This window comes from Aythya marila (genome assembly GCF_965140915.1).
Source record: "Aythya marila genome assembly, chromosome: 5".
NCBI classification, from domain to species: domain Eukaryota; kingdom Metazoa; phylum Chordata; class Aves; order Anseriformes; family Anatidae; genus Aythya; species Aythya marila.
Genome location: NC_139046.1, coordinates 52,694,634 through 52,714,338, shown reverse-complemented (window position 1 = coordinate 52,714,338; position 19,705 = coordinate 52,694,634). Strand labels below are relative to the sequence as shown.

At 39.3% G+C, this 19,705-nt stretch overlaps 1 long non-coding RNA gene across 6 annotated transcripts in view; it reads left to right on the top strand.

Moving 5' to 3' along the window:
• Positions 1 to 19,705, top strand: part of LOC309878559 — a 60,024-nt gene that overhangs the window by 5,860 nt on the left and 34,459 nt on the right. For 4 of the 6 annotated variants that reach the window (XR_014317577.1, XR_014317578.1, XR_014317579.1 and 1 more), the window contains exons 2-4: positions 7,234 to 7,363; positions 9,225 to 9,323; positions 13,923 to 14,044. This is a non-coding gene — a long non-coding RNA (uncharacterized lncRNA). The remainder of the gene's footprint in view (positions 1 to 7,233; positions 7,364 to 9,224; positions 9,324 to 13,922; positions 14,045 to 19,705) is intronic. The other 2 variants (XR_014317575.1, XR_014317576.1) reach the window with 2 other exon arrangements.

Below are 19,705 nucleotides of genomic sequence, written 5' to 3'. Positions count from 1 at the left end.
TTTTCTGAATGTTTATTATCTTCAGAGAGCCTGTCTGTAAAGGACACCCTCAGCTAATCTTTGGGGTGGCTTGCTGGTGGTTTTGGCATGATGGTATAACTGACTGTAATTTCCTGAAGGTGAAACGTTTAGCAGCTAAGTGCTTCCTTCTGTACCAACATTGCATCTTATTTCAACAGCCTCTACAGAAAAATGCGTATTTTTTCTTTTCTGGCATCTATATTTTTCTTAGCTACTCTTCTACTTACATGCTTAACTCTGTAAAGCGTGTGATGACTCAGCTTGTTTGAAACATGTGGTTCTTTTCTTTACGGTGCAAATAGGAAGAGACCTAAGGAACAAAGTTGAGTTTGACTGATTGTGGGCAGCAGGACCCTTCCTCTGCTTCACAGAATTTGCCAGGATTGTGAGGAAGTGGGATCTAGTGTCTTAAGGGTAGGTTTCTCAGCCATATATAGGACTAGAGAAGTATTTACATTATATCGTCATTTAGGACTATAGTGAGTTTTTCCCCAGCTCGTTCCAATTCTTGTTGCTCAGCTTGCAGTTTTCACACTCACACTGGTTTCATTCACAGACATGCACAATTCCTCACATGGGAGACAATCCACATGAAAAACTCATCGTAGTTTTTTAGATCATAACATTATTTAGGGCTGTAGGGAATGTGGGGATGGTTGCTTGTTATGCAGCAGTGCATCTTATCAGCAAGTGCCCTTGCCTTGTTCAGCAAACAATAGTTCTATTTCTTTGCTGGCAGGTGGTCTCAGAACTACAAGTGTTCAGTGCATCTGGTCCTAGTGCTTGGGAACTGCATCAGCATAAAGACAGCCATGTCTAACTACTAACAAATAAAAAAATGTAGCGGAAGAATCCTTCATGCCCTGACTGCTTTCAAGTCATGTACTATTCCTGAGCTCCTGGGCTCATTGTGTAGTGAGCCAGTTACTGTTTGCTGTTCTCTGCAAAACTCAAAACGACCTTTTAAAAAAGGTTCTTCCTCACCTAAAAGCATGTATTTACTGGGCTTTTCTCATCTAAAGAAAATACGGCAGGAAGAATTAAAGAATTAAAACTATAAACCCCCATAATAAAGAAAAAAAGAGGCAGTGAGTAAATCATCAGTGGTGTTTATTGATTCAGAGAGGTGGGAAAAAATTAAGAGAGTATTTCACAGTCACTGTCAGTCTTAAGGTTGACAAGCCGTAAGCCAAGGATATAAAAGGCACATCCAAACATTATGACCATGATCTCCAATCTAAGAAGGACCTGGAAGATGTTACAAGGACATGACAGCTGCTGTCCTTGTTTGTCATGGCCAGGCTACTTGGTGCTTGTGAATATGAAAGAATGAGCTTAAAAGAATGAGTTAAATCTATGAGAGAATGACTGTGAGTGAAATGAGTTTTGACTGAAATAAAATTCCCTTTCCTTCCTTTTTGGTTTCTTGCTGAGTTTATTCGTACTAGTTGTCCAACAGCAGCACCAAAAGTTCAATTGAGAAGCACAAAACCATGTTTACACTGTATTAGTAACACTGATGTTATGACATTTAGGGGAGGCAGGAGAAGATGCTCATAATGTTTGAATATTTGGTATTTGTAATGCAAAGCTTAAGAATGAAGAAGGGGGAGGACATCATTATTAGTCCTTTCCTTGACATGTCAGTAGGCAGTTAAGGATGTCCTGTCACAATTCATTCAACATTAAAAATGCAAATTCTTTTGAGAGGTGGCTGCTTCTATTAACAGCAGTTACAGTCGATGAAGTTCATTTTTGAGAAGCAATGCTGCATTTCCTAAAGTGCATTGCTTACAGTTAAATGTAGTGGTTTTATAACATTTGATTTTCATTGTGTGCCATGTTTCTCAGCTTCAACATAGTATTAGAGTGAAGTGTAGAATCCACAGTACTCAGTTTGCTTTTGGGTCAAATACTATATAAATTAGATCTGTGCAGCCGTAGCCTTAGATTGTTCTTGCTGCTAAGCATTTGCTGAGGCTCTAAGTGTGTGTTTGTGCGTAGAAAAGGAGACATACCCACATTCACAAACTGAAACAAGACAGAGACAGGGACATGGGACTTTGGAGTGGAAAACATGAACATCTAGATCACTGGGCTGGTGAATTTCCTCTAAGCATGGTGGGAAGGGCACTGTTGTGGTGCTCAGCACTGGGTTTATGAAATGCTCTGTGCTCATTGCAGTGTCACAGACCCCTCTGTGCCAATGGGAATTTTGCCTGCTATGAGCCATTAATACCGAGGTCACCATCTGCTTGTTTCTGTTTCTCGGTGAAGGCAAGGACTGTCTTTTTCACATTAAGTGGATCTGCAGCCAATGTTTTCTTGTTGTCATTTTAATATCTTTATTAAAGAAAGAGAAAGGGCCTGTATCAAATAAATAATTTGATAATAATTATCCTAGAGTGTTTGTGCCCGTTAGTAGTCCAGGAAAAGCTGTCAGGTTTTGTAATCCTGAAACCAGTAGTTTGTACAATAGAGTCTGTTGCATTTGAAAAGGTGACAGCCCAAAGTCTTCCTGTGTATTACAGCTCTATGAATGTGCTGATGTATTTTTCCACAGGACAGTATTGCCCTTAAAACATTAGTCACTGGCATTCACTATCTTCTGTAACACAGGGGGCATAATGCTGCTGGCTGATACAGGGAAGACAAACACACATTATATACTCATTTGTACTCGCTTTGCATAGATTTAAAACATAACCATTTTTATTTTATAAAAGTTCAATCTTGTTTGTCCAGGTGCACTAATTATAAAAGGTTCAAAGCAATTGACAATGCATTTGTCTAAGTTAAAACATCAGTGACTGTCATCAGCTCAGAGACATACAGATCAATTCAATACAGGACCAAGCACTCTTCAAATGGATATTAACTGGCAGTGCTTGTGATGTGAACTGCTGGACAGTCCTGACACTTATTCCAGGAAGGCGTTAGCAAAATTGTACCTCACAGCACAAAAAACCCCCACAGTATTTCTGCCTAGCATGCAGGAGATCTTGATTTGTATTGCAAGTTGCAAAAATCCAAGATTCATCAAAATATCAAGGTTTTTGTGTGCTCCATCAGCCTTTTGAATCTTTTGAGATGTCTGCTATTTATAATGCACCTTAGTCATTAGATTGTGGAGGCTGCTTTCTAATGACTTTTAAAGTTGGAGAGTCAATGGAAATAGCACAATTAACATGATAATACTTATTTTAAAACTAACCTTCTGTCAACAAAAAGCCCCTTAGAGCTGCTAGTTTTGCTTGTTGGCTGTCATGCCTCTTGTCCCTGGGGAAACCATCCCTGGCTGGTTGTGCTGTGCTGTGACACTGACAGCTTTTTGCTGCAGGGAATCTCACATATTTTCCCCAGATAAAGAGACAGCAACATGATGTCATTTAAGCTGTTTTGGGGAACAGACACAGCAAGACGGGCAAACCAAAAAATGCAAATGTGCAGAGGTGGAACTGTATGGCTCACAGTACTACCAAGCATCTCTGAGATGCCTTTATTCTATTCCTGGCTCAGTCATTGTCCTATGCCATTGTGCACTACTAAATTAACCTTGTTCAGTGACTGCAGCACCATTTGTAAAATGGGAATGATAATGCTTAGCACCACAAAGGGGCAGTGTAATTCTTTGCTAATTAATATTTATAAAGTGCCAGATTCTCCATTGCTCTGCACCTTTGCAGTCATTTACATCTGTGCAAAATGAGGACAAAGTGGCTGAAAAATGCTGCTGTATTTCATACCCACTCTATGCTAGGGTGAAGGGCTGTGCAAGGATTACAGCAGTGGAGAGTGTCTCAAATAATTTTCAAGATACTTTTGCCTGTAGGCATAGATCTATTAACTCAAGAGTGGAAGCATCTGTAATAGGTATTTCCAAATGTCCCCTTCTCAGACTGTGGCACACAAAATGTTAGTGTGATGTTTGTTAAGATGGAAACTTTCAGGACACTTATTACTTCACAGCAAGCTACTTGTTTGCATGTTCTTATGTCCTAAGGTAGCTTAAAAAGGATTAAACCATATTCTATTTACCGTGGAAGTGTAAAAAATCATATTTTAGCATAGCTTTGCAATAACTCCTTTGTACCTTCAGATGTTTTGATAAGGTTAGTGATCACGTAAATGCATACTTCTCTTGTTGCAATATTGTAGCAAGAGTTTTAGGGGTGATAAAGAACACTGGAGTACGATGATCCAAAAGAAGTCAAAACTTCCAGGTTTTGATCCTTTACTGTGTTTCCTTGTTATAAAAGAAGCCTTTGGAAGTGAGGGTACCAGGAATATTTACCTTCTGGAAATCTTGTAGATGTCCCTGACAAGTTAATAGAATCAATACTTGGTCATGATTCTCTGTTAGGCAGCCTGGAAGACAGCAAGACAAGCTACCATCTTAATTAATTGACAAAAATGGGTAAAGAAAACACGTAACAGAAAAATCATGAAGTTACCACAGTGAGGTGTCTTTTCTGTCATTTGGTGAGAGGATCTTGGCAGACCCATTTTGGCAGGCTGACTCTAATAAATGCTGGTTTGCTCTGCATAGCCTAGCTTTTTTTGCAGCTAAACATAAAACTTTTTAAATCTTACTACATGACATATTCTAAGCCATAAGGGAATGAGCAAGGAGTGTCAGTAGTTTTGGATACAGGAAAATAAAGTTTGTTATCTACTAGCTTATGTAGCTAATGTTCTTGTAGGTTGAATGGAGTAGGTGACTGCAGTTTTATTCCTACTCAGTTGAGATCTCACTTGCAAAATTGTGGAAAGAAGAAATTTTGCTCACTTTTTGTCTGCTTGTCCTTCTCAGCACTTTGTTTTCCATGCAGCAGTGGCCAGAATCATGTGTGTGTTAATCACAAAATTGCTTTCGTGCACATTCTTAATGCCTCTTTGATTATGGGCCTGTCACCAAAAGCCTAGCTGTTCAGAATACTTTCTGATTAATCATGCTCTTCTCATCAGACACTTCACTTGTAGAGTATCAGATAATGATCGTCCTCACTGAGAGTTAAAGGTTTCCCAATAAATAGAAACTGTGACTGTTGGGAACCCAGACAGTGTGGTGTCCGTTAATTAAAGTAATGTGAAACTATTCAGTGAGGGGTTTGTCTCTAGAAGAGTATCACACCAGAATACCCTTTCTGGTTCCAAGCAAGAAAATGTAAGAAAAACACCAGATGAGGTGATACAAAGTAAGCATAAGCATGATCAAGAAGTATGAGCCGATATTAAATGAATGCCCTACCTTGCAGGCTTTGTAATGCAGGCTTCCATCTGCTGTTTCTGCATGAAAAGAAATGTGTTTTCTTTTGACATCTGTTCTGTGTTTGTGTTTGCTCGTGGAATGCGTCATCTAACTGAAATAATCCACTCACCCTGTCATAAAGATGAGAACAGAGGCCTGCATCCTATTCCGTCTATCTTGTGGAGCCCCAGCAGTCAAGTGCTATAAAACTTGTTCCTTGTCCTGTCTAGAGCTCAAGGAACAGGATTTCTATGGCTTGTCTGTAGACACTCTTCTACATTTTGAAACCATAATAGGCATTTTTTGTTATAGGTGAAGATTAGCCAGTTAGAACATAGCACATTACTCTCTCAATATCCTTTAGTTAATAAATAAATAAATGAATAGAATTCCAGAAGGGAAAACTGAGTGGACTCACGGGGCAGGGAGGAAAGAGCAAAAATTTGTCTGCTGTATAAATATTCTGAAGATTCAGGTCCTTGTGCTGTTTCCCCCAGCCTTGATATTTAGCCTCTGAAGGAATACCTACTTGATTTGCAAAGCTGCAAGATACAGGGACATAAAAAATCTGAGAACTCCAATTCCAATGAGGTGTTGATGAACATATTAAACATTGTAGATAAGATTATTATGTATGCATGTCATAGATATATTTTAAAGGCTACAGATCAGAGATCAAAATAGTGAGCCATCGGTGATCAGTCAACATAAATAATGGTATCAGTTAGTGTATGATAGACTTCTACCAGGGAAGGTCTTCAGGTCTTGAACAAAATGAGATTACCATGATTTTCCTCATCAAAATGAGAGCTTATCCTAGTGACCAAATTGCTGCGATTTAGCAAGTTACTGCATAGTGCCTGACTTGCAGTATTGTTTATGAGTTCATGCTTAGCCTGTGGCAAACAAAAAGCAAATTTAATTGTATTTAGTCAGCAATGAAGGAATCTTAAACTGAAACAGATTTTGCTCATGGTGAGAGCAGAATAAATGTAAATGCACACAGTGTGGTTCAGTTGAGTCACAGTAACCTGTTAGACCATATCAAGGTGATTATATATATTAGTCCTTATTCTGCTCCAAAGTGCAGGCCACACAGAGAACAGAGAAGCAGTGTATTACTGTATCTGATATAAAACTCTTGAATTTCAGGGTACTGCTGCTTAGTTTCTGCTTTTCCAGTGACTTGAAACATGATAAGAAAAAAATTCCAGACTCTGCACCTTAGCTTCTCCAAATGTTGTCAGTGGATAATAATTCTCAGCTGCCCTGGTAAAACATCTTTATATCCTCTGATTAAAGGTCAAATTTAAAGATTTACCTTCTATAAAGACAAATTCATTCAGTCTTTGTTATATATCAGATTTTTTTATGAATAGGTCCTGTAACTGAGAAAAATCCTCAATATTATTAAGTAACTGACTAAAACTAAAATGCATCTTAAGTGTGGCTAAAAACAGATATACCTTTAATCAGATTAACGAAGCTTGTTTGAGGGTAAAAATGACCCCTATATGACGAGTTAGCGTGAGACTTACACACCAGTTTAACTCCATTGAGATTTTTTTTTTTTTTTTTTTTGCAGCACAGTGACTTCCTGGAACCATGGCTAATCATTTCATTTGTGTTTCCTTGACCAGAGCTAAAATTCACAGGAATGGTAGCCTGTTCTGCTCTAGACACAATGATAATAATCCAGTCAAAACTAATATTCCTTCACAATAAACTAGATAACAGGATTGTCAGGCACAGATGCTTCTTTCTAATCCTTTAGGGGTCAGAGGGAGAAATCATGCATGCAATTTGTTTCTGTTCTCATAGGGCATTTAGAAGGAAAACTGGGCTGTTTTTTTACATGCACACTCCATAACATGTTTCCTGAGAGATGGAAGGTTACAGATCTGCACCTAGCAGGTGGAGCAGAAAATGGTAATTCTGAGATGTCTTTTATTCTTTGGCAGTTGGTTGCAGTCCTCTGACTTCTGCACAGAGGAACTTTCCACTTGGTAACGAGCTCTTCTTGTGGACTCTTGACCCTGGATTTGTCCTGGAATGTGGCAACGTCTAGTATGGTCACTGAACACCTTGCAGGTAGGAAGAGAGACTTTGAATGTGGCTATTGTGGAGGTAGAGTGCAGAACAGGGCACATCCACGTGTGGAGTAAGATTGTCATCTGAAATGAAAGAGGCGCAATGAAATGAAAACTGAGGGGAAAAGGTTTAATTTAGGAGCTATCTTTGGAACTTTAAACAAGTCATTTATTTTCCTGCTAAATGTCTCCAAGTTTCAATACAGTTTTTGTAAGTTGGAATTTACTGTTTAAATTATACTTACACATTTGAACACATTTTAAATCCATTCATTAAAGTCTTTAAATGTACAATTGAAATTACTTTAATCTGAAACGCAGCCTTAACAGAACCATTATTTAGCAAGTCTCTGCAGTCTGCCCAGATCTGCTGAAACAAGGAAAATATTGTTTGAGCTGCTCCATTTGAGGAAAGAATGGCCTGAGTATCTTTCCCAAACTTTAAGAAATTGAGAGAATTAGGAATTGGAGGTAAAACTAGATGAGTTCCTACAAGCCTCGTGGGGGACATTCAGACTCTTTATTGAGTCTCTCATTATCCCACAATGAGCTGTTTAAGGAGTTAAACTGGTTAGAAAAAGAATGGAGAGTTCAGATTTTCCCTTCAGAAAGTATCTGAATTTTACAAAAAAGGTATCTGAATGATTCTACCTACTTCGTTCACCTTTACTTCTGAAAACCAGAGTAGCTCCCATCTGTTCATTGAGCTTCCTCATTGAGGTGCTTCACACCAGCTTCCTCTAAGACAAATTACCCATAGATAAGTTTCATTTCAGAAGTTACTCTTCCTCTTCCTTGAGGTTCTTTTTGCAAACTATTACTACTTTTTTTTTTCTTCTTTTTTTTTAATGCCTTTTCAGAAAGCCCCTTTCCTTTCCCCATCTTTTTTATTTCCTCCCTTCTCCTTCACTTGCTTTGTGTGAACTTTTCTTTTTCTGTGAAGCAGGGGAGCTTGCAGATTTTTCTTGCTTTATTTCTTGTATAAATACAGTATCTTTTTAGCAGTTCATGTAGTTTGCTTTAAAGAAAAATTTTCATGAGCATAAATGATCACATTATTCCCCTCCCCAGATGTGTAGGTACAGCATAAAAATCAGTAAGCATTGCTTTAAAAATGAGCGATCTTTTATGTACTCGTTAAGGTAGCTGCTTCAAGATTTTCATCTGCACCTGACCATGAAGTTCTGGGTTCTACTTTGGTACCCAGTTGTGTTTGGTGGCAGACTGTTAACATTTCCTCTTGTAAAAATTAGTTCAAAAGTATAATAGTCCTGAAAGTGGCATTGGGCATTTCAAACCTAATGGTCCATCCCGGAGGGGTGTAAGAAATCAAGGACTACTGTGTGGATAGAAAGTCGCTATTAGCATGATCTTAAGGTTGGAAATTAATTATCACCTTTAACTCTGTTGCATCTTGCATGTAAATTCATTAACAAAAAATGATCTAAGAGCATTTAAGTCAATGCTGCTTGTGTAAGGATCACAGATGAAAAGAAAGTCAAACTCTTCTGTCCTCTTCATACTCCCTTTATTACTGTTTATTTTCTCCTCTGATTTTGTTCTGACTTTTAATTCACCAGTGTCACTTAAATGAAATCATAAACGACTGACTCCATTTTTCTCATTTATTCATTCATTCAAGTAAAGTATGAGGGGTTAGGAAGTATGTGCTCTGTAATTCACTGCACTTGAAAGCAGGGGTAATCTGAACTTCTCATTGTGGGAAGCCAGCAGAAAGGTCATAGAATTTGCTGCTTCCTCTTACAGCAGTTGGGAGGATGGAGGCAGATGGCTAGATCTGTTGATTTTTCTAGTGGAACAACTCATTGTCCATTTAATTATTTCTCCTTCTTTCTGTAAAGCAGAGAATGTCTGCATTGAACATTTTCCATATTGCACCGAAACTGAATTGCAGTCAGAATGACCTGGAAAGAAGAGCTCAGGACGGGGAATCAGAATCCGTGAGTGCTGTTCCTTACTTTGCTGCAGACACCTTAGATAAGCATTAACAACCCACGAGTTTTCTTTAGAATTTGTACTTGTAAAATATTTAACCCACAAATAAAATACAAGATTTAATTTATTTATCTTCACCAACACTAAGTACTTGGTGAATAGGAGGTACTAGAAAAATGCAAGGTGTTAATTCTTGTGAGATTTTAAGAAGATGAGACTGAATGATAATTTTTTCTTCTCTGAAGTTTTATGTGCACTTAATTTTATCACTAATTATTTTCAAGTAAAAACTGATACTTCTACCTTTAAAAAGAAAAAAAAATCATGACCCAGAACTTCTTCAGAACATTTTATACTTCTATTGTCTGAGCTGAGATAGATAATGAATTTCTGTATGGTAATGTGAGGTATTGTTATTGTATATTGGTTGTTTTACCCATTTGTTGGAAAGCTTAGGAATGGTTGATCACTGCAGACCTGACTGTGCTTTTCCATGACTGGGTTTTTCATGCCTGCCTGCCTTTCGGCATCTTACATATGCTAGCAAACACAGAACATACCGGCTTTTGTTCTTGGTCTTCGGATCATATCTTTTTCATGGAAACTATCTTTCAGTCATCACAAAGAAAAAAAAAAAGTGTGTAGCTGTTTAAGGGGAAGAGAAGGTAGCCCATTTCTTAGTGCCTTAGTTGTAGTCTATTCTCAGGCTTCTCTGTACGAGCAGGCCTTTATAAAAAATAAAAATAAAGGTCTCTCTTTACTATGTTCATAGACTTTCAAGGAGATTGGCTGGGTCACAGAATCCACAGTGACGTAGCTCAGTGGCTTTTCAAGGATTAGAGTGGTCTGTGACGAGCAAGATGGTGATGAAAGAATGGATAGTTGGTAATTTTGGTGAATCTCTGTAAGCATTTGCTATATATCTTTTTTTAGTGTATCTGATTACCCATTTTATTATTGATGTAGACGCAGTTATGATTTGCATTTTCTGGGAGAGTAAATGTGTAATGCTATAAATTATTCATTACAAGTGTATTTCAGTCAGAGTGGGAGATAATAAATGACAAGAAAAATAGTAGTAAAGGCAATGAAACCTGTATTAGAGACCGTTCTTGCTAAGGTACTGGCAGTCCTAAGAGATTGCCCCAAGCTGCCCACAAATATATTCTGCTTCCCTTTATTAGAAAAAAGCATTTCCATTAGGCAGTGCATATTATTGATACCCGGTGGAGCAACTTAAGTAAGGTTTAAGCAGAATTGGCACTTTCTGAATGATACAGAGTTGCACTAATGTGTAACCACATTACCACTGGTTTGTTTTTTCACCTCTAAATCTTGCTGAATAAACTCATTCCTCCAATCAAAATGGGAGCTTAATTTTGGCAGGACTGATTCACATCATAACGATTTAAGGGCTTATTTAAATGCAAAATGTATTTAAAATGCATTTATAAGTAACCATGGAGGTTTTTTGTTTGTTTGTTTTATGTTGAAGTTGAAAAATCTTGGCTATGTTTAAGTAAGCATTTTAATTAAGGGGAGTTTGTTCTGTCTGTGAGCCTATGGCTGTCATTGCTAATACTTAATTAACATTCTAATATCTTAGCCAGCATGGGGTTAAAGTCAGGCTGTACAATAATCTCTGGCATTGCCTGTTACCTTGTATAATACAAAAAACACTAATCCCAGAATTCAGACACTGCAAAATTGGAAAAAGTAGAGTGTTTTGGTCCCCAAAGCTCAAATACCGAAATTGTACACAAAACTTAATGAAGATATCAAGAGAAAAAATAACATTTTGGAAACAAGGATAGATCCATCCTTTTTCTGACCTTGGAATACTAATATTTTACTAATCTATCAGAGAAATTCATTCCTAGTGCTAGGTCCTGTTTCTCCAGAGTTTTACCTGTGTAGTGCATGTAACAGAATTTGGGAAGAGAATTCACTTTTGTTTGTAATATTGTAGGACAATTCAGAATGCAAGGCAGCAGAGGAGGCTTCTAGACCAACCTCCTGCTCAGAGCAGAGCTATGGGGTTGCTAAGCTGAGTCTTGAAAACTGCAAAGGATGGAGACAGCACAGCCTCTCTGGGCAGCTTGTTCTGCTGCCTGACTGCCTTCACGGAAAAAGGTTTCTCCTTATATCCAGTCTGAACCTCTTGTCCCAGTTTACGCCCATTGCACCATGCAGTGCTGTGAAGAGTCTGGTTGTCCCTCCTGTAAGTTCCTGTAGGTGCAAGCAGGCTGTTACTAGGTCTCCTGAAGGTCAGTCTCTCCTCTTCTCCAGCTGAACAAGCCCAGCTTGCTCATCCTCTCCTCACGGGACAAGTGCTGCAGTCCCCAACAATCTTGGTAGCCCTTTACTGAACATGTTATTTTTCCCATTCTGTGGAACTACAGCTGGAATCAACATTGGAGATATGCTCTAACGTGCATAACAGAGGCAGATAATTGCTTCCTTTGATCCACCATCTGCAGTGTTAGTACAGCCCAGGGGTGCTGTTGGCTTTCTTTGCTGCCAGGGCACACTGTTAAGCATGGTGTCCACCAAGGTTCCCTGGACCTGTTCAGCACAGCCGCTTTCCTGCTTACAAGGAGGCAATACTGGAAAGGTCAGAACAGAAAATGAAGACGTGAAATATTTTATTCCAATTTCCAAACAGGACATTTTGACATATTTTTTGTTCCTTCTATTTTCTTTGAACAATGAAAACCCGATTACATTGATCTAATTTTGCAAAGAGCTAGGGTTATGACAGGATTGAACATCATTCTGCCTGCATTTCTTAAATCAGTTGTAACTACCAACCTGTCCTTCTGCTCAGGAAGGTCTTCTTTCAAAAGGTTTAAATAATATTATTGCTTTTATTCAGTTGAGTTTGATTGATACCAGTTATGTTTCTCATATTTTATCGAGAAATTATGGGAGAGGAAAATATAATACGTAAATAGCTTGTGCAGAAAGAGAAAAGGCAAAACAAGGAAAAGTGAAGTAAAAATAGTATCTATCATAAGTCCAGCAGTTATTCTTTGGCAACTGACTTGCAAAACAGGCAGAATTTGTATGTATAAATCATACTGATAAATAAATGAAGCACTTATGCAAGCATTTTGTGCAGGACTCTGTAGACTTCATAGCTTGTTGTTTTGCCATTTGTAATGAGAAAGGACAACAGATTGGAAGAAGCCAGCATTAAACCATAAATTAATGAACCATAATGTCTTTAAATCCCATTGTGAGCTAATGTTAGATTGTCATTGGTTAAATGCTTTCAAGGACTGATATTAATAACACTCCAAAGCAAGAGATGTCAGTTCCCTAATGGAATGGGGCCATTCAAGCAATATATTTGAAGACTGGTCAGCAAGCTAGCAAGAGCAAAATGTATGCATGGAGACAAGGGAAAAGGAAAATCAGAGGATCAACATTTAATCCGTCCATTTCAGATTCTCAGAGATCAGAGGAAAAAACAGTTTTTCACAAGAACAGTTTGTCCTGCTGGGCTTGTATGATGCTGCAGTTCCAGGAAAAAAAAAAAAAGAAACAGGGGAAGATTATTACTACAGTGCTGCTCTGAGAATGAAATAAAGGAAAAGAAATTTCCTTCCCCCTAATTACAAAACAGAAGTTGCTAAAATATCTTTGTCTTTCAATCTATGCTAACATTCATCCCACGGGGATTTAAAAGATTTTCTCACTAAACTCACTTCACTCCCCATCCTTATGGACAGCCATCCATTTCTCCTATGTTCCACAGCAGTTGTTTAAGAAATAGAGATTGGAAATAAAGAAGAAACAACTCTTCAAATGAAAATACAGGGGTATGGTAGTAGAATGTGATGAGTTTAGCCAGTTCCTGGAATAATAACTAGATTTTTTCTGGAAAAGTAATAAGACTGTACTGGAAGCCATATACTTCTCAGTCTGTATAATGTCAGAGTATTTCTCTTTCATCTTGGGGAGGTAAAATTACATTTGGGGCAGAACTCTCTGGTCAACAGAGGTACAGCCTCTTTCTCTGTCTTTCTACTGTTATGATCAATAAGTGCTTAAATGTTCTCTTAGGCCAGAAACCATTTTCTCTGAACTAAGTTAGCCATGATAAAAAAACAAGATCAGTGTGGGGTCAGACAATACGGTGTTAGCAGCACGCTGCACTGAGGAAGCTGTGAGATAGTTCTGAAGGACAAATAGGGTGCTGGAGGCTTTAGTATTGCTTGAAAGGAGTGAAGCTGACTTATATTAATTCTTGGAAGGTGTGGGGAAGGCTGAGGTAGGGGAATGTTTGATATTTATATTCAGGGAACTATTGGAAGCTCTGTTTCTGGGTAATGAAATTGCTCACATATTTACCACAGGCACTGGCATAGAGTGTACCCAGGCAACATCTTGACATATGTTGTTACAAAAAAAAGGATACTTTTGTGAGACAGGAATGAAGAAAATGCTTCTATTTTAAATTGAGCTGTGAATATTACAGTGTGAGTGATCCAGTGATAACCAGTTGCTGTCTGTTAAGTGTATTTCAGCTGTTAAAAAAAAAGAAAAAAACAAACAGACCAAACCAAAGTCTTGTTTTGACACTGATTTCCACATCGCAGGGCTTCATTGCTGATTCATACTTGGCCTATGAACATACACCACTACAAATGTTGTGAAACCAGTGTCACATCTTTTCACTACTGCAAGAGAGGATCAGCAGATCATGCCATTCCGGTGAAGTGTAAGTAGATTTACAGCCCCCATAATTAAGTTGGGCTATGTAGATGCATCCTTTGGAAGCTGTTTTATGTGTGCCAAGGACCACTCCCTCCACTAGCACACTGTATGACTTGGATGGTTGTGGCTGAGCCTTTGTCATGGTTTTAAGGTCACTTCATAATACGGAGTTGATTACATGATTATTCTGCCTTTATTAATACATTGATGTCAGATTTCTTTCTTTGAAAAGGGAAAAAAGAAAAACGCCCTGTGTATCCACAGAGAACTATTCTAACCAAACAGTAAATTTACAATAGCCAGAAAGATAATATAGTGAATGCACAGTGGGGTCTTGTTCCAGTTAAACTTCTGAGGGAGATGGATGCTCCTTTCAAATGATTTTATTTGTTAAACATAATCACATAAAGTAGTCCAGTCCTCACAAATTTTTATGAGGTGATATTATGACCCATAAAAGGACTTTATTAGTCTTTACATGAAAGCTTGCTGCTTTCTGTTAGAAGGTAGCATTTTTTAAGGGTTGCTTGAAAGCAATGGAACAATGAATTTTTATTTTTGGTTTAACCCAGAACACATTGTATTTGGAAAAATGCTGAAGGTTTCCTGGTAAATCCAGGTTTGAAAAAAAAAAAAAAAAGTTAGTAGGAGCAGGGGATGGGGCATAGAGTTACATACAGATAGAGGTTCATCACGTGAATGTAACTGTTTCTGAAGGCTTTGTTGTTTTAATGATACTGTCCTGTTTGAGAAAACCCTGAATAAGGACTGCTGCAAGCTTGCACTTCTTACATCTTTCTCTGTGAAGAAAACGCTCAGTAGTTCTAGCATTCCTGGATGCAGTTTGCTTGGATTTCAGTCATGGAAGAAGAATTGTGCTTTATCGTGGTGACAGCAGGAGCTTGAATGCTGTGCCAGGCATCGGTGCAGAAGGTGGCATGTGGCTGTCACAGCCAAAAGGAAAAAGGGGACAGCATGGATTAACATTGGTTTTAGGCACTTTTGTGGGTGTTTTGCACAACACTTTAAACAGTTTGAAAATTGGTAGTTTGTTTGGAGCCCACCACTGGGGCTCTCTGTAAGGCAGGGGGTGTTATTCAGGTCTTCTGCCTGTGTGCGTGGTAAGGACTCCAAGCCCTTTTTAGAAAGACAGAAAGCAGAAATTGTGTGGCAGATGTGTGATTGCTGGCACAACTTTGGGAGTGACAGAGAACACTCCTGTTTCTCCTTTTTCACTTACCACATGGACTATCAGGGAAGCAGTGAAGAAAAACAGTTACTTCTGTTTCCCATACTTCAAGTTCCTTTGTGTACAGAGGGAAAAGAAAACTGAAAGAGCCAGCATGCCAAACAGGAACAGACAACAAAGCTGAGTAGCAAGGAAGGCCAAATGCCAGCTGATGACTGGGAACATTGAAATGCCCTAAAAGACGTGGCTTGGGGTCGCCATCCCATGTTTTACCATTAGGAAGTGAAAAAGATTAGCATAGCTGAAGATCATGCGTATTTACCGAGATTCCTTTCATCCTGTCTGCAAAATCCACATATAGTCCCTATTTTATAACAAATTCAGTCCCCAGATCCAAATCTGTCCTGCTCTGCATCCCTTCAGGTCTGCTATTTCTTTAATCAGGGTTTGCTGTCTTTGTCTCTTTCTTGGACTTGATGGGCAGAGTGATGTCTGTGTCTTCTCACACGGGGTCTGGATGGTGCAGATGCTCACAGGAACTGTCCCTGCTCATGTAAGGGGAGAAGTTGGGCTTGAACCAGAACTGGCCTGATCTGTTGCACCTCCCTGCTTTCCTCCAGCCCTTCCTCCTGGAGAAATGGCACGACTCCAAGGAGGAGCTCTTTTCCCCCCTTTGGGGAGGACACTTAGAAGTAGCTTCTCAAAGGGAAACTGGAATTCATACAAGGACTGGAGAGCCACTCAGCCAGCTGCAACCACAGTCCTGTGACTAGGGAACAGCACAGGCAGCACTGTAACGAGCAGGATGCTGCCAACTGTTACTTCATCTGCCTTGAGAGTTTGGGAGTAAAGAAACAGAGAAAGGAAAGGAAAGTGCAGCCAAAGGCACTTAAATATCATTAGAGTTATGTAAATCAGGCACGTTAAAAAGACAGAACTGAAGTGTTATTTCCCTCCTGAGGGGTTCTGGGGATAGCTGAAAGGGAGAGGGATGTCTTGAACAAAGATGAATTAAGTTTTTCTACAATGTGAGATGTCCTGGGTAGACAGGAAATAACCCGTTATTAATGTTTCATTCTTCAAAGTTGATAAATACAAATACATAATATAATCCTTTAAGAACAATGTTTTCAGAGGGTTTGTACTTGGCTTTAACATTTTAATTGTGCTGAGTGTTAGGCCCTGAAACAAAAAGAAATGCATTCTGTGGAATTTTTGCTTGTTACTTGCCCAAAGCGATTAAAGCAGTTTACTTTTAACTGTACATTGCTTGTATTATTTTGGGTTGTAAATAAGTACATCAGAACTCAGAATAACTAAATAATGCAGAGCTATTGAAGACTGCAGAAGGGCATTACACCTGTAGCTTTGAACATTGGGAAGATCTTCTCTACAAAAGTGTCTGCTAGGAAGGATGATGTTCAGCTGGGGTGCAGAAGGCAGCTGCAAAGCAGCCTGCCCTGTGCAGCTGGGCTGTAGCAGGCACATATGAGTGGTGAGAGCAATAGTTCATCTGCTGAGTGCTTGCTCTTCACGAGTGTTTTAGTCAGATGAAGATGGTGCTACTGTACTTGTAATTGTGTGCCTCCAGATGTCTTTACACAGAGGTTTGAAACTGGGAGGAGCTGAGTGGTGGTAGTATGTGGAAAACTTATCAGAAAAGCGTGGTCAGATTGCTGAATAATTCTTTGTTGCACATTGCAAAGGACAGGCAGTAGCGTGCTGTAAAACTCTACAGCAGTACTTCCCATATTACAGAGTTCAGCTTGTATCCCTTCCCATTCATTATATGGGAAAACAAATCTGTGTGTAAGGCACTAAGGATGGAGATATTAACATGTGGAGATGTGACTTCCTACATGTAACCAGCTCGGTGCAAAGAAGGAGGTGTACTATGATCAAAGCTCCCAGCAGCGTGCAGAGATGCAACAGATGAAGAGGCGGGAAGTTTATCTAAGAGCTAGGGAGCACGCAGCCAGGAGCAGTGCTGATTTTTATGGGGAAAAAAAAAATGTACAGAGGAGTTGGCAGCTAGCTGAAGATAGAAAGGAGCCTGGGTCCAGCAAGTACATGGAAACATTTTTGCCTGCAAAATCCTGCCACACAGAGATAACCAAGCAAGCTGGCTGTGGCTGCAAAGAAGTCTGTCTGGGATTACTTTGCCTCTCAGAGGCAATTTACATCCTGCCTGTGTGCCTAAACCAACTAATGTAAAGCTTCACCTTACAGGCTCCAGTGCATTGCAGGCATACCCTGATTCACAAAGCAGAGAGTCTGAGGCTGATGAAGGTTATTACTCTTGATATATATGAGCATTTGTTACAGATAGCAGCTTCGGCATAATTTCTGGGTAAGCTCCTGCAGTGGCAGCATGAAAACTCTTCACGTCAAAGTGAAGGGAAGGATTCAGAAACTGTTCCTGAGAGAAAAAAAAAAAAAATCTTGTTATATCAAATAAGGTTGTCTTAACAATGTGTCTTGGTACTAGGAATGTGCAATTGTTTTTGCTTTCCTGAGGAGGTCTTGGATTTCAAACATTTGGAATGGGATGTGCTGCATGAGCTAGTTCAGGGGTGTGTTGTCAGCCCCAAGATATTCAGTTCTAGATGTGCACTTAAGGAGTAAAGCATTAAGGGGGCTGGCTGGAGTTTTCTGGGTTTGTCTGAATGGGAAAAGCAGCAAGCCAGAGCGTAGGAGCTGCAGATCCCAAAAGAATTATTTTTTTGAGACAACTTTTGGGTGTATTTTAGCAGCTAGTTTTACTTGAACAGTGAACGCCCTCACCAGAGCAGCCATTATGAATGTGTAAGAGCAAGAACTTGGATGGATGCACTGCAGCATTGTAGCCTACCTGGTGCTTTTGAAATACAGCTTTCCTCAAGTGAGTGCTGCCCACTGGACCTGATCAAAGTGGGATTTCTCAGCCTTTTTCAAGAAGGGAATAATTAAATCTGGAAAGGCTTAAGTATAAAGTCATTAGGAATTAGTAAATGTTCCACATATGAAAAAAACACCTGAATATTGAGAATTTTTATGACCAATGGAAGGGCTTTTTGCTTTTCATCACATTATGGGTATTACACACCATTGTGGTTTAACCCGGCAGGCAGCTAAGCACCACGTAGCTATTCACTCACTCCACCCCTTGCAGTTGGATGGGAGAGACAATCAGAAAAAAAAAAAGAAAAAAAAAAAAAGTAAAACTCATGGGCTCAGATAAAGACATTTTAATAAAATGGAAAATGAAGGGAAAATAATAATAGCAAAATAATATACAAAACAGGTGATGCACGGTGCAATTCCTCACCACCTGCTGACAAATGCCCAGCCAGACCCAAGCAGCAGCCGCCACCCCCAACAACTCCCCCAGTTTCATTTTTCAGCAGGATGCCACATGGTGTGGGACATCCTTTTGGCCGGTTTGGGCCAGCTGTCCTGGTTCTGTCCCCTCCCAACTCCTTGTGCTGGCAGGGCAGCATGAGAAGCTGAGAAGTCCTTGGCTCTGTGTAAGCACTGCTCAGCAACAACTGAAACATTGGTGTGTTATCAGCAGTGTTCTCATTCTAAAGCCAAAATAGAGCACCATACCAGCTACTAGGAAGAAAATTAACTCTATCCCAGCCAAAACCAGGACATGTATACACCACCATGTCTTCTGCTCTGGGTGCAGCAGTAATGTGACATAGGTGTGATAAATTGTTATTAAGTGCTTCAGAATTTGCTAGTCTGCTTTGCCCACCAACTCTGAGGGGACACTGCTTAAAAGATCATATTTACTAAACTTTAGGTTTTACTGTGACAAATAATGTGAGCTAGTTCATTAAGTTATAAGAGTTTCTCAGAGCTGTTACTGACCATTAAAACAAAATTCACAATAAGGAGCACTGCCTGTCAGCATTCAGAGGAGGGAGGACAGAAATACAGTTTCAAAGGAAAAACTGCTGTGTTTTAACTTTACAGTAAGATGCTGCTTTGATGATACTGCAGCAAAACTGTATTTTTTCAGACATATCCGAAAGGTGTCCTTAAATGTTAGCAATAAGAAACTGTATAGGTACCTGCTAATTGGGCCACTTCCCTTGAGAGGCTTTTGACATCAGTCGTAGGTGAAACTAAGTCATACTTTCATAACACTATTTTATTCATAAGTCTTAGGTGAACGATATGTAAGTGAATTACGCTTTAAGACATGCAGAAGAAAAGATGAGCAATGGGATGCACTTTCAGAAAACCTGAGGCTTGTGCTGAAAAGATTCAAAATGATTCCCAGCTGAGTAGAACCTCACCTGAAGAGCTGCAGCCCTGCTGAGGTCAGCAGTAAGAAGGGAACTAGAGCCTTCACATCAAACAGGCAAGAAATGGTAATCTGACTGAGCCTGGACTCAAGAATAAATTAGGAAATAAGAGCAGCTGCTGCTTTCAGAACCAAAGTATGATAAAAGGCAGGGATTTCCAGCTTACAGTGAGTTTGGGACT